The 24,913-nt window shown below is 44.9% G+C and overlaps 1 protein-coding gene across 4 annotated transcripts in view; it reads left to right on the top strand.

The window, feature by feature from the left end:
* Positions 1-24,913, top strand: part of ZNF518A (zinc finger protein 518A) — a 131,802-nt gene that overhangs the window by 82,151 nt on the left and 24,738 nt on the right. The window lies entirely within an intron of this gene.

The following is a 24,913-nucleotide window of genomic DNA, read 5'->3' on the forward strand; positions in this document are numbered from 1 at the left end:
AGTGTGCATTAATGCGTGGCAGTATCACCCAGGCAGTGTGCATTAATGCGTGGCAGTTTCGCCCGGGCAGTGTGCATTAATGCGTGGCAGTTTCACCCGGCATGAAGCAGGCGCCTCCTTTCTTTTGTTTTATACGCCGCGGCGTGCTCCTTCAAGCTCCCCTGCCCTTCGCATTGAATCCCCTCTCTTCCCCCACGCTTGGCACACATGCAATCTTTCCCTTAAGGTTGCAACGCTTCTTTAATACACACTTCCCTCTGCAGCATTTGCTGCTCTGCCCAACTTCCTCCCTCCGCTCGCGGGCGCCTCACCGCTCCACCACGCAATAAAAGTACCGGTAAGCCTGGAACATACAGACACCCGCCGGGCAATAGAAGTTGCACAGTTTGTGCCCGACGTACATGCTCGCCTGTGAAGTGAACAAGTTCCTAGCCCCATCCAGCTCTGGCGCGCCCAACTTCCCTCTCTTCTTTTATATCTTGCGTGCAAACAGCACAACAATCAGCCGCACCAGTGAATTATTCACGTCTTTAATTTGCTCACTTAATGACACCGGCGTTCTGTAATCAGAGTGCAGAGCCTGCTACCAAGCATTATGGATGACGGCCGGATTTAAATGCTGGACAATATAAAGCTCTCAGTGGTTCTGTAGTTAGTTTTTCACAAGGCAGTACTTAGATAAACTGCTGTAACGCATATTTCAAACACACTGTATGATGTAGACTAATCATGTTATCCCGTAGACAGCCCTGTTTCAATGGTTTATTTGCTTTTAAAAAAGACTGGTTAAAACTGTGTTACATGAAATAAATGCACAACTGCACAGTTAACCAGAGGTAAGTTGTTTATTCAAATAATTTTGATCAGCCTGTGTATGTAAAATTAAACAAGATCTAAAGCGCAGTTTCAGGGCAATGTGAACAAGGGCACCATGCTGAGTGAATACCTATAATGTTCTCAGCCACGCAATACCTACAGTGTGCACGGTCGCCGAATACTTTTATTTTATTAACATGATGCCCGCTTTATTCACAGCCCTGCAATACCTATAATATGCATGGCTGCTGAAAACTTTTATTTATTAACATGGCGCCCGCTTTATTAAGAGCCTTGCAATACCTATAATATTCACAGCCACGCAATACCTAGAATGTGCACGGCCGCAAATACTTTTATTTATTAACATAAAGCCCACTTCACTCGCAGCCGCACTTAAAAACTGGCACGCACTATAACAATTTGCATTAACTTGATAAATGTGCTTGTCAGGGTGGAATCTAAACGCAGAACTTTGCTTATGTCAGCTGCTTTTGAACCACATGAACAGTGTAACGCGGGGACGCCAGTGGGTGCACAAAACTGCGATTTCTTCGTCGCGGAGCTGTTAGTCAGCTGGTTGGTGCTTGCGTAAAACAAATTTAGAAACGGTCGTTTTCAAGCGTCGTAACGGCAGTATGTGTGCGACTATCTTTAATTAAGTATTTGTGTAATTCCAGCAAGCATGGAGCGGTAAAATCACGGCACAGTTTCTTTCTGTGAGAAAATATGTTAATCTGTTTTTCTTCGCACTGGAAGCGCCTTGCCCTCGGATGACAGGCTGTGCCACTGGTGACTCACGTTTTGCTTTAGGCAACCCGTCTATGTTTTAAAATTCAGCAATCGTTTGCAAAAACATCTATGTATTTTTCCGCAGTGGGACCCCTCACCCCTAAAAAACAAAACAAAAAAAACACACTTTGCAGCTTTCCCCGTACTTCTTCTAATATACAAAGCACACCGCTGAATTGCATTGCTTGCCAAATGTGTTTTTCCTCATACATATCTCGCTGTCATTAATTGATTCTTTTCACCCGGAAACTGGTGCTCAAATGCCTTTAAAATCTCGGGTACGTGCTCTGTTTGACTGATGTGGCGTGCCTGTGGTGATTACCGTGAGCTGGGGATGTCATTTGTGTTGGAGAAGCACTGTTTGAGCATTAATGCACATGGAACGAGCTGTCATACATGTGATCAAGGCTACATTGTAGTTTACGCAATCCTGAGTCCAGAGTTTTACAATGTTTTCCAGCGCCATAAAAATTGTGTGATCCTGGGCAAATCGTGTTTCTGTCTTTATTCTACGAACTTCCAATAGTGCGCAGGTATTGGATAGGAAGTATCCGGCGCTAAAAAAACGCAAGGAGTCCATTCCATAGTGCATTTTTAGATGGATAATTGATTTTATTGATGCATATTTTTTCCCAGCGATTTTGACTTACGATTAATCTGTTAAATATAGCTATATAATTTCTTTTTTTTAAAACTCGATAATTGAAGTGAAAAGCGCAAAACTGAATATACGAAGCATGCGCGCGGATTTTGAGTCCTTTTTCTTTCTCAATTACCTACATCTTGTGTTTTTCCTCTCTCCTCTGGACCGACATGATGGCAGCAGCAACGGGAACCCGAGGTTACCTCACCTTTCGGCCATGAGCCAGCACCTGTACAGCCCGGCCCCTCCTCTCTCTCATTCTGGCTCGTCTGACTTTCAGCCTCCGTACTTCCCGCCCCCCTACCAGCCCCTGTCGTATTCCCAGTCGGCAGACCCCTACTCACACCTCGACCCCTTCTCCATCAACTCCCTCCACCAGTCTCACCAGCCCTCCCCCAGCCAGCAGCAGGGCTGGCCCAACAGGAACAACCCCTCACCCTCACTCACCCTCAACCCCTCACCCACCCTCAACCCCTCACCCTCAACCCCTCACCCTCAACCCCTCACCCACCCTCACTCACCCTCACCCTCAGCCTCACCCTCACTCACCCTCAACCCCTCACCCTCACCCTCACTCACCCTCACTCACCCTCAACCTCATGCTAAAGATTTACAAAAAAAACCATTAACAATTCTAAAAGCACTAACTCTAATGCTGCGAGACCTATTGCATTTCTAATGCTTGTTAACTCTTCCTGTGATATTTACTAAAACCAGAAACATAAGTCCCCCTCTATCTCTCCCTGCAGACGAACACAAGGCAGGTACATAATAAGAAGTAAAACCATTAATCCAAAAATCACAGTCCTTGTCCCAAGTCTCTTGAAGTGCAACAATGTCGTACTGTTTCACAAGTTTTAGCCAGACATTATCATCTCTTTTGGACCGCAAACCAGCAATGTTCCAGCTTATAATTTTTACCTTTTCCCCCACACCCTCAGTGATGCTTTCAGACTTAGAATGGGTATTATTAAAACTCGTTTTAACTTGGGCAAGTCCCTTACATCCCAGGTTAGCCAATCTTTCCCCTACCTGACCCTCAGAGTCCTCGCGTCAGTCACACGCCTCTAGGCCCGAGAGTAGATCAAATCTGTTTTGTGTCACAACATTTGGCCCATCCCTGCGATAATTATCAGCATTATGGGGTTGTGATACTACAGGGGCCCAAGGCTCAGTTGGAATAAATGGTCTAAATCTCCCAAGATTAGGGGGAGCTTTGATTAAATGCGTATAAAAATAACCAAGTGGACGCACACAAACAGAGTTGTCGTCATAGACCAAGGAAGCTGCCCTTAACAGAACTGTGGCAACATGTTGGGGGTGTTTAAAATTAATGATTATATAATCCCCACTACACGTCTTTCTAGACGGGCCAATCCAGTTTGCCCTCCTCGTGGACAATATTTGATCGGAATATTTTGTTGGGAAGCCACATCTCCTATTCAGCCTTGACACTGTTTTGTTTTTTAATGAATCATGTGATTCCTCATTGGACTGGGTGGAGTGATGATCAACAGGCGGGACATTGGTCAGGACAACCACGTAGGGTGCACAATCGGGGGGAAGGTTTATGAAGCGGCTTTTTTTTACCTGTATAGAACCTGATGTGCCATCTGGTCCTAAGAGGGGATGTTTAGTTGGACAAGCTATTGGTGGGGAACGAGGGGGGGCAGTTTCATTTTTACAGTTGTTTGCTGGCTTGGTTGCTGCAGGTTGTCGTTACTAGTACCCTGCCCCATTCCAGCAGGACCCTTTACAACAGCCTTGACTCTTTCAACCGAGGTCAAGTGACTAACTAACAGACCTCCTAGCCTCTTTACTTCTGAGGTGACAGTATCTAATTTGAGCACTAGGGGTTTAATAAACTCCTCTATCTTGGCCTCGATCTTAGCTTCTATGGAGCAGACCTGTAATGCAAATTGTTCTGGGCTTATGTTAATGCTGGCTGCACTATTTCCTTCCTGTTGGCCAGTTCCAACTGCAAGACCGTTTTGGTCTGGCTGGGAAGTTTCTCCTCTTTTTTTTACTATACTTCCCCCCCGCGTTTGGTTTGAGGTTTTCTACAGGTTCTCACTGGTCTAGTGGCTGGTGGGGCCTCCTCTGATGCACCAATAGATGCATCAGATAAATCCTCCTGCAGCTCAGAGTGAACCTGCGCTTCGGCCATTATGATCACCCGGTTGTCTAGATCGATTATGTCATCGGCTGGAGATTCCACCAAAGCGGTAGGAGTATCTTGATGTAAAACAGGTGGGCTCCCTCGACCTAGCGAGGCTCTCCTGTCATTATTAATTTTGTTTACCTTTTTTACCAAGTAGTTGTCTAATGTGCCTGCCCCAGATACGAACTTATCATTTTTAGCCATGGACATAGTCAATAAATGATACTTAGATACTAATTAAAAACCCCAAATTCAAGCATTAATAGTAATATACCCTGGTGCCGGTGTTACAGGAATGTTAGCTAAGGAGATCACAATGTCTAACCCCTCAACAAGTGTCCAAAGAGATATAAAGTCTCACTTGAGCGGATGTATCTTAAATTGCAGAGCCAAGGTCCGTGGCCCAGTCCGGCCTCCTTCAGCCCCGGACGGCCACAGACGGTCCCGCCCTTGTCCCAGGCTTCTCCCGGCGCGACGAGGGACCAGGCGTGGTTATATGCGCCTCCTGGCGCGCGATGCAGGGGCGTCCTGGCCCAAAGGATCCTGGGTGATGTAGTCCTCAGCGGGGCCGGTGGAGCCAAGCCTGGCCTGACACCAGCAGGGAATATGAGGTAGGATGCGAGGGAGGGGGGGGGCGGAGCAAAGCCCAGCCGCGACGACAGCAGCGGGAAAGTCACAGGCTCGGCACAAGCCCCAAGCACAAGTGCCGAAGCTCCAAACAGCGCTTCCCTCCGGGCTCAGCACCAGGCGTGGTTATATGCGCCTCCTGGCGCGCGATGCAGGGTCGTCCTGGCCCAAAGGATCCTGGGTGATGTAGTCCTCAGCGGGGCCGGCGGAGCCAAGCCCGGCGGGACACCAGCAGGGAATGTGAGGTAGGATGCGAGGGAGGGGGGGACGGAGCAAAGCCCAGCCGCGACGACAGCAGCGGCGGGATGCCTGGCTTTCACCTTGTGGATACCCTGCCGGGGTATCTCACAGGGGAATACCAGGACGGGTTCCCTAAGCAAGCGCCTTGAGACCTTCGGGTGATACGTGCGCTATATAAGTCAAATACATTTACATTTACAAAGTCACAGGCTCGGCACAAGCCCCAAGCCCCAACCACAAGTGCCGAAGCTCCAAACAGCGTTTTTTGTGTACATATTGAAAATAACTTTACATGTTTAAGTGTGATTCCAACAGGCAGTATGATCCCTTGCTTGTATGCAAAATGTTTAGCGTATTTCCTGAAAAATCATCCTGCACCCCAGATGGTCTTCCAAAGCATCGGCTCTATCAAGAGAACAGAGTTCAGAACGATACCAGCCTTTTTACTTCACATATTAAGGTTTCTTGCTTTCAATCTTTCCTTGCCTCTTAGTGAACAGTTTACATAATATATATATTATGATACAAAACAATCTGCAACATATTTTTTAATGGAATTATTTACTTCCATGCCTTCTCTAGTATCAATCAATCAATCAATCCGGGGATTTATAAAGCGTGCTACACACACGCGAGGGTCTCAAGGCGCTGGGGGGGGGTGGGGGTGGCGGAGGGGGGTTGTGCAGCTCCGGAACAGTCGAAGAGCCAGGTCTTGAGTTCCTACCTGAAAGTTAGCGGGGTAAGGGCTCGTCGGATGTTCACCGCAAGCTCGTTCCAGGTCTTTGCCGTGATGTAGGAGAAGGCTGTCCCGCCTGCTCTGTTTATGCGGACACGGGGGACCTCTGCCAAGGCGAGGTCGGCGGAGCGGAGTTTCCTCTTGGGTACGTGGAAGGAAACTCTCTCGTTGAGGTATTTGGGTCTGATGTTGTTGAGGGATTTGTATGCGTGCGTGAGGAGTTTGAAGGTGACCCTCTTCTCGACCGGGAGCCAGTGGAGGTCTCGTAGGTGTTGGGTCATGTGTTCGTGGTGCGGCGTACTGAGGATCAGTCTGGCTGCGAACTTCTGGATGGTTTGGAGTTTGTGTAGAAGAGTTCTGTTGATTCCGGCGTAAAGGGCATTGCCGTAGTCCAGTCCGCTGGTTATCAAAGCGTGGTTGACGGTCCTTCTGGAGTCGTTTGGAAATCCATTTAAAGGTCTTGCGGAGGATGCGCAGGCAGTTGCAACTGGCGGAAGCAACTGCGTTGATCTGGCGGTTCATGGAGAGGGAGGAGTCGAGGATGATGCAGAGGTTTCGTGCATGGTCTGTAGGGGTGGGTGGATTCCCGAGGGCGGAGGGCCACCAGGTGTTGTCCCAAGCGGAGGTGCAGGGTCCGACGATGAGGACCTCTGTTTTCTCTAAGTCGAGCTTTAAGCAGCTGTCTTTCATCCATGCTGCGAAGAGTTTGGTGCTTTTGGGATTGAACACATGGTCAACCAAAACCGAAGTTCAATCTTGAGCCATAACTGGGATGCGTAGATGAAAGAGGCTTGTATTTTTAGGTTGAGACTAGCGTAGGCTGCGCAGACATGCGCAGTCTCGCAGCGAGACTTCATGTCTCAGAGTAGCGAGGGTAAACCCCGCCCCTCTACTCCATTGGCTGGCCTCCTAATCTTTTAGAAGAACACCACTGGAGTGCATCTATCCGCCTTGAAGTCCGAGTTGCCAATGTCAGTTACCGGCATTCGGACTTCAAAGAGAAATAGTATGCACAAGAATGCACATTCAATTCAATACAAGAACATAGTAAGCGAATGCAATAACTAAGTATTTTCAAAGATAAGCAATAGCGTGCATACAAGCACGTGAGCAAGCGCATGCACAAATGGAGAACAGATGACAGAACAATAAAGTACATGAGAGCGCGTTCATAAATGGAACTCAGGACTCATTACAGAGCCATGACTCAGAAAAAGTGATGCCTCAACTGGATCATGACGCCCCTCCCTTCCCTCAATAATGGTATTCCAAGCATATTACCCAAAGTGAATCTGCATCTAAGGTTGAGACCCTGGCGTTTTTTTCTTATGTATTTGTTTGAAAAGTTAGTTTTTGATCATTGCTTTTGGAGAGGCTTTGTAACGTGCAGCCTGCTTATATCTTCAGTCCCCATGAACAGATCTGCACTAAATTTGGCACCAGTTAGGGTAGACAGCTATCGTCCAACATGACGAATTTTGTGCATGTGGGCATGGCAAAAAATGGGGGACGGGGATCAAAACATTTTCTTTCTCATTTTCGCTGTCCAACGAAATTTTGCTCGGAAGCTACAGCAAAAACAAAAAACACTGAACGAATTCAAGCCAAACTTGGCATGAAAGTAGAAATGTATTCAGAAAGTGTGTGTTTCCTAATTTGGTGTAAATCTGTTCAGTAGCGTTTGAGGTTATCAGTTTTAGAAAAAGTTAAAAAGAGTTCACACTCTGCGTATTTTGGATGGCGAGTCCTCAATCTATTCTCAAATGCAGGTTGAGGACAGTTTGCAAACTCAAATTCAGACAATAAACAAAAGTGACTGGACAGATTTGCTTTTTCCTCATAGTTCAATCGGGTCACCAGACTCAAACCTGGGTCCACAAACCTAAGAGCTCTAATGGGCTGGCCACATAACTTACTTATTAAAGCTTTTTTTCGATCACAGATCCTAAAAGATATACATTCAATTCAATATAAAAATTTTAAAAAACATATTAAACAACATAGTGATCATATTAAGACTAAAATTTAGAAAAGTCACTCAATTTTTGGGACTAGCTTGCAGATTCTTAGCACATCGTTTTTATACGTCGACATCGGGCATACCACATAGAAGTTAGAAATTTAGATAGCGCAAAGACCAGGGAGGGAGATAAGTCTGTCTTAAGGATTCTGTACGCGGGTAGGCAAGTTCTAAATCCCAAGTTCCTAAGCAATGGGACTAGCCAATATTTTCTGCTCTTTTCATATCCCCTACAAAAGAAGACAACATGAATGTCATTCTTCTTTGAGTGGCCACAAGCTGGACAAGTTTCTAAAGAGGAGCAAGAGGACCAAGATGCTGTAAATGATGCTAGAGGAAGCGTTCCATATCTCCATTGGAGAAATAATTTCCTCGTTAATTGCGAAGACATGGCATCTAGGACGCTTTCAAGTTGGTAAAAGTCTTTAGTTTGTATGAACTTATTAGACAGCGAACCCTCACGTGTTCCATCCATGGTTCCAAGGAGCATCTGCTCATAATAAGCTCTCACCAGTGCCTTTTTTGGGATCCTGGGGCACATGTTGAGTGGGTCAGTCCACAATTCGTGTAATCCAATTGCCTCCAGCGTTTTCCTGACGTAGATCAACCATGGCATTGTTTTGGCACCGGGAAGTTCCAGAAATTCCTGCAGCTCAGCTCTGTAGATTTGAAGATCCGGACTACTCCATATTCGCCGCCAGAATGTCAGAGGCTTTAAGCCCAGTACCTCCGTTATAGGTCGAATGTCCAAGTCCAGTCTGAGCGGGAGTAATGGTGTACTCTGTGGGAGGGCAACAATCTGTCTCAGAAATTTGTTTTCTGTTATCAGTAATTTAGATGATAGAGTGTGCCCCCACAGCTCACCCCCATACGTGACAGCACCCCGGGCTTGGGCTTTATAAATGTGGATTATAGGGCTTAGTGGGCGGAAGGGGGATTTTTTAGCCAATCTCATAGTGCCTCCCGCCAACTGTGCCAGTTTGATATTTGCTTTCGCCTGGTGGGGTGACCACGTTAGATGTTCATTAAGAGTAATCCCAAGGTATTCAATTGAATACACCCGCTCCAGTTGGACTTCTCCTAACCTTGGGGAGGAACGATTATGTGGCTTAGGGTTGAGGATCATATATTTAGTCTTCTGGGCGTTAGGTTCAAGTCCTCGATCTAAGCAGAACTGCAGGAACCCGTCCAGTACACGCTGAATGCCCATGGGGGATTTAGACAGCAGCAGGGTGTCGTCTGCAAACATAATTGCAAGCACCCTGCTGCCAGTCAACTTTGGTGCATCGATATTGGGGATCCTGGTTAGATGGTCAACTATCCCGTTCACAAAGAGGCAGAACAGGGTCGGTGCAAGAACACAACCCTGTCTCACCCCTCTGCGAACGGGAAACCTTTCGGTTAGTTTGCCTCCTCTTCCGCACCTTACGCGGGCATAGTTGTTACTATGTAATCTCCTCAGGATACCCAAGATATCTCCAGGGACATTCAACTCCTCCAGGACTTTCCATAGCTTCTTTCTTGGTACCAAATCGAAGGCGGCACGAAGATCTACAAAAACTGTATACAGGGTGCCACCCTCGATTATAGCTGTCCTCCAGTAAATCAGATTCAACCTAAATATTTGGTCGGTTGTTGACACTCCCTGTCTGATTCCAGCCTGATAGGGGGTCAAGACACCCCTCTCATCTACCCAGTTTTGCAAACGATTCAAGACCAATCTCCCAAAGAGCTTCTGGGATATGTCAATAAGACTTATGGGTCGGTAGTTGGCTGGGAGCAGAGGGGACCCTTTTTTGTAAATTGGGACCACCTCTGCGCCCAGCCAAGTATCCGGGACCTCCATACCCCCCAAGATAGCGTTAAACAACAATGTAAGATAGGGGCCCATATCCCTGGTTCCTGCTTAAACAAGTCCCCAGGAACCCCATCAAGACCGGGGGCCTTTCCAGCAGGAAGCCCAGCTATTGCCGCCCTCACCTCTTTTTCTGTAAAATGATCGGCACGCGTGCCTTGTCCTGACATACGATCTGGACTGCTGGAAGACCCTTCTTCTGTTGAATACAGGGCCTTAAAATGGCTCTGCCATAGACTTGGGGAAATGTTGGGCTCAATAGCTGAGGGTAAATCCTCTGACCCGTTTGCGACCATGCGCCAAAATTTACGTGAGTCTCGAGTAGTTAATGAACTTAGAAGGTTTTCCCAATATCCCTGGTCCCATTCGGCCTTTGCATCCACCAGAAGTTTCCTGTAGGATCTTCTCCTGGCTTGGATTTCCTCTCTATTGGTTCCGCTCTTAATGGCCAAAAGCAGTTCGGTCTTAGCTGCCCGGCAAGTGGCATTATACCAAGTCGTTTTGCCTAGGGGTCCTGATCTTTTTCCCTGCGTTGAGAATAGATCTATCTCTAATGTGTTGATTAACTTAGCATGTACTTGAGCGAGCTTTTCCCTGTTAGCGGGCCCTTCTGCCTGTTTCCCTATTTGGAAAGCATCCTCCAAATACGGAAGGATCCTTGCATAGAGATTGGGTAATCCATCGCTCCTAGTGACTAATTTCTCCCATTTAACTTTCTTCCGGTTGTTTTCTAAAAGGAGCCCAGACTTATTATTGTCCATACTGGGGGTAGGAAGTTCATTCTCTGGTGAGATGTAAAAAGGTTCCAGGGCGTTATGGTCACTATCTCGTCTCTCGATTACTTTTAGATCAACTACCTTTGACCACATAAATAACTTGACGAGGATGTAATCTATTCTGGATTCCCTGCCGATTTTATTGTAGGTACAGGCACTAGGTGTATCGGAGATACAACGGCCGTTGCAGGCCCTTAATCCCTGATTTAGGGTAAGGGCAGTAATCTGCAAAGCCAAGGGGGTCCAGGCTCTTGGGGGAGGTGCCACAGTCTTAGGTACGCGCCAACGAGTGTCTTCCTCAAAGGAGGGACCTTCGCGTAAACCTACTAGTGGTTCATACTGTGAATTTAAGTCACCTCCCACCAGACATGCAAGTTCCCAAGGGATACTATCAAGGAACACAGAAAGTTGTTCTATGGTGGTAGATTCCTTGCCTAGTTGTGTTGGCCTTGAGTATATATTCACAACCACCAGTTTGGATGAATTTGGCCACTCCAATAGGACGGCCAAAATATCATCTGAGTTCGTTTCCAGGTGGTTAGCCTGGCAACCTAGATCTGTAGCTATCCAGGTCGCGAGACCTCCCGATGGCCTTCCTCTTCCACCCCACTTAGCTGGTTTGGAGAAGGCTGCAAAGCCTTGAAGCGAGATTTCATCGCGTGACCAGGTCTCCTGGAAGAGTACAATGTTTTTAGAATTAATAAAGGAGATCCAGTCAGGCGAATCAATCTTACTGACCAATCCCGCAACATTCCACGAGACCAGTGTTAGGGGGCATAGTTTGATGGGAGATGAACCCATAGTAATAACGTTGTTAAATTCCCTAATCTCCGGAGTAACCGGCTGTGTTGGGGATGATTGTGCCTGGTCATAACTTAAATTAGTAATGTTCGCTTTTGGAGCCACTGGAGAGGACACTATGGGTAGGTTTAATTCTATGGGGTTTTTTAACCATAGGCGTGAAATGGGTAGTAAGACTGAGCTGTTCACCGTTTCTTCTAAGGCTATCCTTTCACACCCCTCATTGTTTTCGCGTCAATCTACCATCTCCAGACTACTATATCTGTTATAAACTGGCAGATGGGCTGGATAGTGCACTCTATGTGGCCCTTGGATACCTCTTATGAATCCTCCCCTGGGGCCCCTTCTCCTTGTAATGTTTTCCCAACCCTCATCCTCCTCAAACTGTCTAAAGTGATCAGCGGGTCTTCCCCTATAGTTTGGGGGGCCGCTTCTCTCCCTACGGCCACTTCCCCAATCATCCAAGAGATCTTGGTGGTGCCCCCATCTTTGATCCTCCAAGTTATAAAGGCTTGAAGGATAAAAGAATGAGAGAGGGAGAGCTTGGATACTAGTAGCCAGATCCTCGGGGTCCCAGGCACAAATATATGCAGCTGTGCCTGGTTCCCCGAATGTAACCAAGATGCAGTCTCCCCCTACTGATTTTTTGGAGTACCCCACCCAAGTAACCCGCCTAACCATAGAAATATCGCAGGTAATCCCTCTTGGGAGCGGTCTATATGTGGATAACCAGCTGGTGACTTTATTTCTGAGTGATGCTATTGATTCTGTAGTTGTGTGTTTTAATTCCGGAACCCCTGCCAGAACTAGCGTATAAGGGGCAGCCTCTGGTGGGAGATTAACAAGTTTGGTTTTACGATTGTAAGTAAGTTTCTCTCCCGTAGTTGTTTGATCACCCTTGGCTTTGGACTGAGTTGATGGAATATCCTTGGGTGTAGGAGTAGTAGTCAGTAGGGTTGTTGTGGTTTGTAGATTTGGTGCTGATGCTTTCTTAGGGTTTGTGTTGGGGAGGGGAAGAGGAGTTTGAGCCGCAGTGGGTGCTGGATTTTGTGCAGCAGTTAATGGTAGGTTTTTCCTAGTAGCTGTGGGTACATTGCCCTTTTTGGATTCTAGATCGGGGCCTCCTTGTGTTATTTTGGCTGTGTTTGTGTCAAGTTTCTTTAAATCAGCTAGTTGGACTGTTGCTTTTTCGATATTAACTAGCCTTGCCTCGATCTTAATTAATCGAGCTTCCAGCGGGCTCAATACTGATCTAAGAAGTGCTCTGATATCCTCCAGTGTAATATCATCACTGGAGTCATCAGGTGGGGTAGCTAGTGTGGCCTTTGCTGGTGCCTTAGTAGAGGGAGTTGAAGGGGTGGTGATTCTACCCTGCTTTCCTAGGTTAGAAACCATGGTGTCTCCTTTAGCCCCTTTTCCCCTTGGAGATTTAAATATTGGGGATTTTCTCTTGCTCACTACCTTGGTAGAGCCCCCCCTCTTTTTATGTATGGCACCTTCCCTCACCCCCTTATCATTATCAAGATTTGACTTTTGAGTGTTAATTACCGTAATCACCGGGTCACAAGGTGGTGGTATAATTACAGGTAGTGTCTGAGTTGGTTGGGTATTTGGAAGAGCCATTATACTCAAGTCATCAAAATCGCTAGGGACATCAATTGTTGACTCCAGTTCACTAGTATTAAGGTTGGGGGGGGGTGTTACCTGGTTAGTCTTATGTTTAGTTGTAGGTTCGATCCTTCCCTCCGGAGTTCTAGCTTGAGCTATTGGGCCAATTGAGGATCTTCTAACCCAATCTATTTCTTGTGAGATTCTTCTTTCCAAGACCTCAATTTCTTCAATTAGTAGAGATCCGGCTTTAGCAAAGTAAGTGTCAATAGGGCCCTTTACAGCTCCTGCAGCAACTAATGTAGATTTGCTTCTAGTTTCTCTGGTACACATTGTTCCGTTGTAAGAGAGGGGCAGAGGTAACAGTTAAAGAGGGGGGGCCCGGGCCGGGCTCTCATGTGCTCGAACGGCCTCAAACGGCCCGCTCTTTGCCCGGTCTTCGCCCCGGTCGCTCCCGCGCGCTCCCGCGCAGCGGATACTCCGCCCTGTAAAATAGGGCAAGACAGGGGGCGTTGCCGGCAGGGAGAGCGGCCACAGGTGTAGCACGCAGGGACTCCTGGACAATAGAGTCCCTGCTAGGCTGCTCGCAGCCCTGCCGGTGGACAAGGAAGTTTCAGAATATAGAGCTCCCCTCCAGCGCCCGACAGGGTGTCCTCTGGCGCAGCGGGATCCGCGCAGCGGGTCCGGCAAGTCGTCGGTGAATCCGGTGACAGGCAGCAAAAGTCGAGTGAGCCTCCTGCAGTGCTCAGTCAAATCCAGTGAGGTTTCCCGCTTGGCAGAGTAAGCGCTGCACTTTTAATCAGCAGTCAGGGGGCGTTGCCGGCAGGGAGAGCGGCCACAGGTGTAGCACGCAGGGACTCCTGGACAATGGAGTCCCTGCTAGGCTGCTCGCAGCCCTGCCGGTGGACAAGGAAGTTTCAGAATATAGAGCTCCCCTCCAGCGCCCAACAGGGTGTCCTCTGGCGCAGCGGGACCCGCGCAGCGGGTCCGGCAAGTCGTCGGTGAATCCGGTGACAGGCAGCAAAAGTCGAGTGAGCCTCCAGCAGTGCTCAGTCAAATCCAATGAGGTTTCCCGCTTGGCAGAGGAAGCGCTGCACTTTTAATCAGCAGTCAGGGGGCGTTGCCGGCAGGGAGAGCGGCCACAGGTGTAGCACGCAGGGACTCCTGGACAATGGAGTCCCTGCTAGGCTGCTCGCAGCCCTGCCGGTGGACAAGGAAGTTTCAGAATATAGAGCTCCCCTCCAGCGCCCGACAGGGTGTCCTCTGGCGCAGCGGGTCCGGCAAGTCGTCGGTGAATCCGGTGACAGGCAGCAAAAGTCGAGTGAGCCTCCAGCAGTGCTCAGTCAAATCCAATGAGGTTTCCCGCTTGGCAGAGGAAGCGCTGCACTTTTAATCAGCAGTCAGGGGGCGTTGCCGGCAGGGAGAGCGGCCACAGGTGTAGCACGCAGGGACTCCTGGACAATGGAGTCCCTGCTAGGCTGCTCGCAGCCCTGCCGGTGGACAAGGAAGTTTCAGAATATAGAGCTCCCCTCCAGCGCCCGACAGGGTGTCCTCTGGTGCAGCGGGACCCGCGCAGCGGGTCCGGCAAGTCGTCGGTGAATCCGGTGACAGGCAGCAAAAGTCGAGTGAGCCTCCAGCAGTGCTCAGTCAAATCCATATATAACAGAACATGTTGTTGTTGCCATCAATAGTTCACGTCTTCATTTCTCATAGGACAGTCTGTTCACTGTTCCAGAAAAAAAAATGCTGATTTACACCAATCCTCGCACAAAACTGTAACTTTACCCAGAATATGGACTATTTTGGTGTGATGTAAATCCCTTAAGTATCTTTGAGATATTGGAGGTAAAAATGTGTTGGGCTTGCTTCGAAGGGTTAATCTGAGAAAGTATTTTACATAGCTCATTCATTAGTTTGCGAACAGGTGGTATAGCCAGTAGGTCTCGCCTTTGGGACCTTATCAGTATTTAGCCATGAAACACTTGTTTAGACTTTACTAAGTAAATACCTTTAAGGAAAAGGAGAAGAAGAGGTAGTGACTCATTTGAAAATGTCATCAGCAGCAGTCAGTGGATGAAATTTGGTTTCTCCATGTGAACTGTTTGTGTGATCCTGATTAAATGGCGTTATCTCTGTGTGTCCCAGTTCCATTAACACATTGGTATCCCGAGAAGTGTTTCAGATCATAATTTGCCTCCTCATGCGTCCACCCTCCAACTCCACACTCCACCTCCACCCTCCAACTCCACACTCCACCTCCACCCTCCAACTCCACCTCCACCCTCCAAATCAAACTCCCTCCTCCAACTCCCTCCTCCAACTCCCCCTCCAACTCCCCCCTCCAACTCCCCCCTCCAACTCCCCCCTCCAACTCCCCCCTCCAACTCCCCCCTCCAACTCCCCCCTCCAACTCCCCCCTCCAACTCCCCCCTCCAACTCCCCCCTCCAACTCCCCCCTGCAACTCCACCCTCCAACTCCACCCTCCAACTCCACCCTCCAACTCACTCAATCTCCACCCTCCAACTCAATCTCCACCCTCCAACTCAATCTCCACCCTCCAACTCAATCTCCACCCTCCAACTCAATCTCCACCCTTCAACTCAATCTCCACCCTTCAACTCAATCTCCACCCTCCAACTCAATTTCCACCCTCCAACTCCACCCTCACCCTCCAACTCAAACTCCACCCTACTCACTCTACTACTATCTACTCACTCTACTAATCACTATACTCACTACTCAATATAGTACTCTACAACTCTCTACTACTCACTCTCTATTAATAACTCTATTACTCTCTAGTACTAACTAATAGTCTACAACACGCTCTACTACGCTCTCTCTAATAATCACTCTACTACTCACTTTCTACTACTCTCTACTCTACTCACTCTACTAATCACTCTCTACTATTCACTATCTACAACTCTACTCACTCTATACTACTCGCTCTACTACTATACTACTGTACTAACCACTACTTTCTACTACTCTACTACTCATTCTCTACTACTCGCTCTCAACTACTCTCCAATCACTATACTACTCGCTCTCTCTCCTCTACAACTCACTCTACTACTCACTCTACTAATCACTTTCTACTACTCTACTCACACTCTACTAATCACTCTACTATCTACAACTCTACTAACTATACTACTCGTTCTACTACTATACTCTCTACTAGTCGACTACTCACTACTACTCTACTACTCACTCTTTACTACTCAGACTTTACTACTCACACATTACTACTCGCACTTTACTACTCACTCTTTAATAACTCTCTAATACTCTCTCTAATACTCTCTGCTAATCCCGCTAGTACTCTACTTCTTACTCTACAACTCTCTAATACTCCCTACTCACTCTACTCCTCTATACTCACACTCTACTATTCACTATACTCACTACAGTACTCTACAACTCTACTACTCACTACTACTCTCTATTAATAACTCTATTACTCTCTAGTGCTAAGTGTAATATTCTAAAACACACTCTGTACTCCTCAACTATGCACTCTCTACTAATCACTCTACTACTCACTATTACTCACTCTACTATTCACTCGCTACTACTTACTCTACTACTCACTTTCTACTACTCTCTACTCACACTCTACTAATCAATCTCTACTATCTACTACTCAATATCTACAACTCTACTAACTCTATACTACTCGCTCTACTACTCTCTACTACTCTACTCATTCTCTACTACTCATTCTCTACTACTCACTCTCTACTACTCTACTCTCAAATCACTATACTACTCGCTCTATCTACTACTAACTCTGCTACAACTATTCACTACTCACATTTGCGAGAGAATTAGCTATTGTCATTGTAAATGGCAATGCCATTTATTTATCTGTTTTAAAAAACAACACATAGAGAAAAAATTGTCATTTACAATACCAACAGCTCTAACTTTTGCAAAGGCGAGACCGTTGCATTGTAAATTTTTGTTTCTTCTTCTACAACGAGTGTTTATATCTGAGCTTATCTTCTGCTGAATGTTACCTTTCATGTTTCGTATACAACTGTTTTATTCTGGGGGTTAGAAAACATGGTTTTAATAAAAAAAGTTGGCTATCTGCTTTCATGGCAGCCAAAATCATCAACTTGTCCGTGTATAACCTTTTGAATAGTATATGGGTACCATGACCAATGGGCTCTCTATATTCCCACCCACTACTAATCAGATAACATACTTCAAATTGGATATGCTGAACTTTAATAGTTTTCTTTCTCAACAAACCCTCGTATGGAGTTATCTATTTTAAATTAAAGTGTGTTGAAATATTAAAATAGCATCGTAATCATGCATAGAATATTGTCCATAGTTTATTTCCATGCTGCATAAGTGGGAAAACCTGTATGCACAAATTGCCCATTGATCGCCACATAATTCCTGTGTTCCATCTTACAATTTATAACCCTGTTTATTTAAAAAAAATGCTATGCTGACCAATAAGGGTGCCTTTGTTCTTGAATGTCTTAACATACCACATACACAAGTATTGCAAATAGTGCATGTTGTTGAAAATGGTGACTTTTATAGTGATGCTCATCCTGTGAATTACTCTGCTGTAAATCAGTTGATTACAAATGTTTTATGTTAGTTCAAGTATTGTTGAAAATCTATCTAAAACTATATTGTTGCTGAAGTGAGGAAAGGGTGGAATATGTTTTCTTTTGTTAATGGTTGTAGTAGCGGTATAGCATGAATGAGCTGGATAAGAGAAGCTAACCTTAGGAAAAGTTTTGATGCTCTTTCTGCCTGGTACAGTGGAACGTATATTGGGCTTATTATGTACTTGAAAAGATATTAGATCCATATCATTGCTCAAACCCTCATAGAATTTAAAGATGATTTTATGAAGTAGGCTATCTACCATATTTTGTGTGGAAATGCAGTGCAGGATGGCATATTTATAAGCACAATAGGCCAGTAACATCGGTCAGTCAAAACGAGCTGAATTTAAAGATTCTTTCATGGAGGGGATTATGGAAGGATTAGGAATTTTGTGTTGCTCATTTGGCAGTAGTTAGAGTGGCAAAACCAAGACTAGTCCGAAACAGTCCTGCTGGTTCCTATTGAATGAGCAAGCAAATTAAGCAGAGTAAACACCATTGAGTAAAATACAACAATAACTGATGAATTCAGCATTATAAAAATATTTACAAACTGAAATATAAATTAAATGTTGAGTTCATATTTGTGAAATGTTTCTGTATTCCCTTTAAGGATCAAGCACATTAAAAGGTTTTATAAAGGTGTGACAGTTGAACATAAGAATCCGAATTACAATTGAATTATCCTGAAAACAAATGACACAGCGACTTTGTCAGTTCTAAAAGGAGATTACATGGGTATTAACGTGATGGTTCTTGCTAAGGATAAGATGGACAAGTGATGATTGTGTGTTAACTTTGATCTGGTGATTATAGGCTTATCAATATTCAGAGTTAAAGCTCTTTTATTTGTTTCTCACTTAAAGCTTTTCTACTGTAGCTCAAGACTATATTCCAATATGGAATTCTACAAGAAAAGCTAATTGACCAAAATCGAATTTCCATTAAGGGCTGGGCCGCTTGAATTATTAAATTATGCAGCTGGGTATTTTCCATATACCTATGGACTTGCCTCATTAGCCATCACCTGATGCTTAATTTGCCGATTTTTCACCTACAAAAGGTTAAAGCTCAAGCAGGTCAAAAGTTACTGAAAATGGTGTCGGACATGTTGCTGCACAGTGGCAGGTCATTTGCAAGGGTTAACCTGCTACCTTTCAATTGCTGATTGTTCAATGCAGATATTAAACTGATACTAATTAGATGACACCTTGACTCAGGCAGTGTTAACATATGCACAGAGGGCAAAATAGTGAAGTAAAATTGCAACAAAAGATGCTCATTACATGCCATAATTCTCCTTTTTGTTTTACCATATAACTAATTGAACCTTTCCACATAATGTGGTCCTTCCCTTTCCACATACTTTCAATGCTACAGGTTATGAGGAATAGTCAGTCTATATTGCTGAGTAATGTTGTAAATCTGTATCTAAGTCTAGGCCCTTAGATGAAGAGGTTCCCTATAGTTAATTCTCAACGTAACAGCTCTTCACCTCTCACCCCTTGGAAACAAAGGGTTTGCAGTTCAACTTATTTACGCTTTAACATGTGATAACACAATTTGTACTGTCCAGCTTTTAAACTGGGTGATTAGATAGTACGCTTGGGGAACTTCATGCTTTTTTGATTTGGTTAAGATCCTACCTCTTAAGAGGTTAGTAGGTCCAGTATGGAAGGATGGAATGCAAAACATTTGACAAGGTTGCAAAGCAGCAATGACAAGGATGATGCAACCTGTTACCAATGGTTTGTTGACCCAAGAACTGGTTAAACGGTCAGGAAGCTTGTATAACAGGTGGTAGAAGTAATTGTGCTTAGCGCCTCTGTCTTGGGGACACGATGTATGCCTTGTAAGATGTGAAAATTAAATAGGAAAGCTTTATTTTAAACCAGCTCAGACATACAACCATGCTACTTTACAGTTGGAAATGAAAGTTGAAGGAAATCTAACCGGTATAATATACTTCTAAATACAGAGGCGTGTTCAGGCACTTGGCAAGCAAAGGATTCAATAACGAATAAAGAAGATACTTTAAAAAATCGTTTTAAGTTGTATTTTATCAGTACAATGCTGGTCATCGATAGCTCTAACATGCTGTCTCCTAACTGTAACTATAGCGGATGGGCCCTTATGTGAACAATTTTTTGCTTCTATGGCCATTGGTGTTCAATGCTTTCTGTAGGCAATTGGGTATCGGGATAAACTTTCCCAGTGAGGATATGCTCAATCGTATGTAAAAACGCAAAAATTCAGCATCAATGTAGATGGATTGAACCAGTAAGTTGAGGCGGAATCAATAATGGTTAAGTTACTTACACAAGAGTAACATGTAAATGTACGAGGCCTCCACTGGCTCCCCGTCAAAAAGAGTGTCGCCTTCAAACTCCTCACCCACGCCTACAAATCCCTCCACAACATCGGACCCAAATACCTCAACGAGAGACTATCCTTCCACGTACCCAGGAGGAACCTCTGCCGACCTCGCCCTGGCAGAGGTACCCCACATCTGCAGAAACAGAACCGGCGGGAGGGCCTTCTCCTACATCACAGGGAAAGCCTGGAACAAGCTCCCTGTGAACATCAGACGCTCTCCGACTCTGCACACGTTCTGGAAGAACATCTAGAACTGGCTCTTCGACTGACCCAGAGCTGGATACTAATTTGGTAGTGTATTATGTAGTTCTGTTAGAGCAATCTTAAAGTTAGTTATTTTCCTAGGGCCTTTTTTTCTTGTTTAACATGACTCAAAGCGTCTGCTATGATGCAGTAAACAGGCAGAAAGTTGATTTGAAGCAACTTATAAGATGCTCAGGATCTGTCTAGTTATATTGCAAGTGACAATGAAGAGTATGAATATTTGATGCTTGACATACAAGTTGTGCATTTTGGAATAATTTGATAGAGATGGAAAAAAGGTAGGTAAGAGGTGAGGGCAGTTGTATGTAGGAGATTCCTCAATGTGGGATTGCCTTCCGTTTATGAAGCAGACGTTTGTGCTATCGTTCTGTTGTCATATGTACTAAATTATATAATCATTCACTTGTCGTTCCAAGTCTGAACCCATCCTATAAAACCATTGTATGTGAATTTATTGGTTTAATCATAGGGAAGGGAATGCGTGGATCACTTTCTGAGAAACAACCTAGGTATTTAAAGTTCCTGGAAACTGATAGAGGCAGAATGGGCAAATTCAATTTTAACTAGACTGTTGCCACTTCAGCTCTTTTACTAGTCAGATACTTTGAATGATACAAGGAATAGAAAACAATTATGGAGCATGCCAAACAAAATCCATCAACTGTACACAGATATCAAAATCTTACAGAATAATATTGCACCACGTTTGACTTGAGTAGTAAGCACTACATTTTACACTATACAGATGAAGAAAGGAGGACCCAGTACATCTCCACATTCACAATCTATAATGTCCGATTGACCATACCTCCAGATATCATAAGGATATTAATGCACCAAAGAACCTAGTAAGTACCTCTGTAGATATCTCATTCAAGAAAATTGTAGAGAAGACACCAAGACACAGTCAATCAAGAACTATGTGAAAATGTGTCAATATGTGAACATCTTGCCTTGCTAGTAAACATTTATTATTATAATGCAACACAGCAAGGTATGACCGTAATTCCTCAAATAGAAAGTAGTCCTCTTCTTAATTGAAGATGAGCATGCAGTCCAGCCTCAACTTATTTTCCAAGTCACCAGGTCTTGTCTCATCCTACCATGCATGCCAGACACCCACTATGAGAAATTTTATACCCAAAGATCAACAGTAAATATTCTTGGTTTAAGCTCACTAGCAAGAATCTGCGGAGAAATTGAGTTTAAAAAGAGATGAGGCTTAGTTGCTGGGGCGGCAAACTTTGAAACCTTGGGACTCTGATTGGAATCTCGATCTCAATGCTTGGCTCAACATTGTGTGATTGTCAGCGAATCACTGAATATCCATTTGCCTACAAAATGTGAAATTTAATGTTGACATACTTTTGCTATCCCCACTTAATGTATACATTCTTGTAGATTGTCTCACAGTCCCTGGTAAAGAGCAACGTTATGTTGCCACCGAGATTGGTTTGCTCTACATTAATGCCTCAACATACATACATACATACATACATACATAGCATAGAACAAATGTAAAAGAAATGCGGTGTCCGTCCGCCTTTTTTTTCTGTTTATTGACTTTTGTAGCAAAAGGGCATGCTGCGCTTTAGCTTCAGATGTTTAAAGCTGGAGCGCTGCATGCCGCGATTGCTACAAGTAAATAAATGGAAAAGAAATGCAGGGGCCCTCCGCCTTTTTTCTATTTATTGACTTTTGTAGCGAAATGGCACGCTGCGCTTTAGCTTCAGATGTTTAAAGCTAAAGCGCTGCGTGCCCCCATTTCTCCGAAAGTAAAAATAAAAAAGTGGTGGTGTTGCCGTACTTTTTTTCTATTTATCCTTGAGGGCGTCTCCCAAGGGGTAGCTTTCCTCCCACTGTGTTTGGTGCCTGACTAGGGAGAAAAAGGCTGAGGCCTGGCCAGGTGTCAGTCAGAGGACCTCTTTGAAGTTATGTAAGTTCCTGGACCCCGCACAATAGTTCTTCCTGGCAGGGGAAGATAAACACCTAAACACTCCCAGACCGTGTTGTCCTTTTCACACCTCTGTCTTACCTCATGCAGACAAAGTGCAGGCTGGGCAGTGACTGAAGAGGTAATGCAAATTAGACTCAAGCAGTGTAAAGGTAACTTTCTAAAAGTTACATTTCGAATTTATTTAATAAAAATACAATTTCTCAATTAACTAGGTTTTTATTAAATATGGAAGTTAATCTTTGTATGTAGGTTGTGGCTAGTACAGGTCAAAGGTCTTAGGAAAAGTAAAATTATTTGTTATATTCTTTAATTAATCTATGTACCAGCTGCAGACTGGCCTGTGTGACAGTGAAATCTGGGACTAGTCACTGGAGAAATAGACTATTTCAAATGTCACACATGTTCCACTCTTAAATATTATGCACCTTTCCTTGTGTGCAGCAGGGTGTGCTTAAGGGCAATATATCTACTATTTAAAAACGGGGTTTCCTATATGTCAGAATGGTGATTTAGACCGGCCTGTGAAGCAGGGTTCAAGCTACTGCCGTCAGGCTACACAGGGTATGCCCGAAGCCACGTTTACACTGGCGCTGTAGTGGATGGCACAATATGTGCTGTAGTCCACAGGTGGCCTTTAACGCTACATGCCAGGGTGTATTTTGGCACCATCTACTGTAGCCTTATCGGAAAGAAAATTGTGCCAATCAGATTTACGCCACTTTTGACCTATTTAAGGGGAGCACAGACACTTCACTCTTGAGTAGCAGATGTAAAAATCCATAGAAATCCAGCAAAAATATGGTCTAGAAAATGGTGAAAAGTCTGTGGTGACCAGTCTGAAAAGGAGGATTTTCTACAAACCAAAGCATAATGAGGTAACCAAATCAACAAAAGTAATATTTCTATGCAGTCCTGCTGCATATGACCCATGAGCTTGAAGCTGTTTGTCCATAATTGTGTTGGAGTCTCACTTGAGTACCCCTACTCTCTGGGGGAGTCTGTAAGTTCTGTGTTGCTGTCCCCTGAGACTCATGGTGTCGAGGATAATTGGGCTTAAGCATTGACTAATGACCAGTAGCAGCCCTCCATTTTACCTGTCTCTGATAGACAGCAACTTGTTTTTGCATGAGTGAATACTAGAAGACAGTCTTTCTGGATCAGAATCACAATCCCGCGAACCCTTTTGTGAACCATGAGGGGTATATGCTATTGTAACCACATAGTCCTAGGAAATAGCACTTATTGCCCAAGAGTGTATCTCTCTTATTGAGAGGATATTAGGGAAGTAGCATTTGGCAAATTGCATTACTACTGTATGCTTAATTTTATAATTGAACCGTTGATGTTCAAGGACTTAATGCAGTCTCTGGTCTTATCCTTCGGATGAATGATAAACACTTTTGGTCTGTATATGAAGACAAGTGTTGCGATGTACTGCTCTAATTCTTAAAAGTGAAGAAAAAAAAAACAACCCCAAAACCTCCCCATCTCTTCCACCCATGAAGCATCTAGCATCATGTTGAAACCCCAGATGTATGAACAAATCACAGGGAGAGTCTAGCCATGCATATCAGAATTATTGTGGTCATATATATTCCAAATATTTGTCAAGAAGGGTCTGTGGCAATCCACCACCAACCCCCATGTCCACACTCACCCTGGAGGAATAGTTGTGACATTAATCATGCATCCTCATCACATTCCCAGTTGGGTTCTTTCTCTGGTAAGTATGGTTATATCAACAGTTGTATGCAACAGAGCTACTCATTCAGCCTGGTCCTTGTATATCAGCCTCAGATTCCGGGGTCTGGATTTTCTCAAGGATTTGTATTCTGGGACACATTTATTTTCCTTTCAGCAACGGTCAGTCTTGACCCAAATTGCTTCTTTCTCTTATTCCTGCATTTTCTTGCTGGGGCCTATCATCTGAGTGTCGGGCCATGTATTCGCCCAAGATCACTGGGAATGCCCCTCGGAGAGGTCATTCTTTCTCAGTCACAAAGGCCCTGACCTTTTTGGTGTGTCAAAGAAGAAATGTTTGAAGTTAATTATCTCTTTTATTTGGCTTAGCATGCATGATAAGGGTCTTTTGTTTTTTACTAGCTTTTTCAGGGGGAAAGACTTAACCTCCCCGACAGATGTGCACTTAAGGCCCCCACTCAGTCAGACAAGCCAGTTACATATGGTTGGACCAGGCTGCATGGCCCATACAGCAGCCCTGTGTCATTCCCTTACTTTGAGTGAATTGCCCAGTGATTTCGGACTTATTTGGATCTGAGGTTGCCATCATCGTCCTAGGTCTGAGGTGCTACCATTCTCCCAAAATGTTACCCATTCAATTGCACTCTTCAATTACAGGAGAGGGGCAGGTCTCCTGTCTTGCAGCAGTGGCACCCCCACTGATCATCCCTGATGTAGGACCTTTTGATTCCTGCAGGGTGGGTAGAAGGGTAAGACTAAGCCCCCACGTTTAAATGTCTGCAAACGAAGGTGGCCCCACACTGCTCCAACCAGAGGGCAGCAGTTTGTGTTAGGGTATCATTGTCATTCTGAAAAGGGATGTGGGGACCAGCTCATCATTAAGAGTAGTCCAGAAAAGG

The sequence above is a fragment of the Lissotriton helveticus genome, chromosome 5_1 (assembly GCF_964261635.1).
Source record: "Lissotriton helveticus chromosome 5_1, aLisHel1.1, whole genome shotgun sequence".
Taxonomy (NCBI): domain Eukaryota; kingdom Metazoa; phylum Chordata; class Amphibia; order Caudata; family Salamandridae; genus Lissotriton; species Lissotriton helveticus.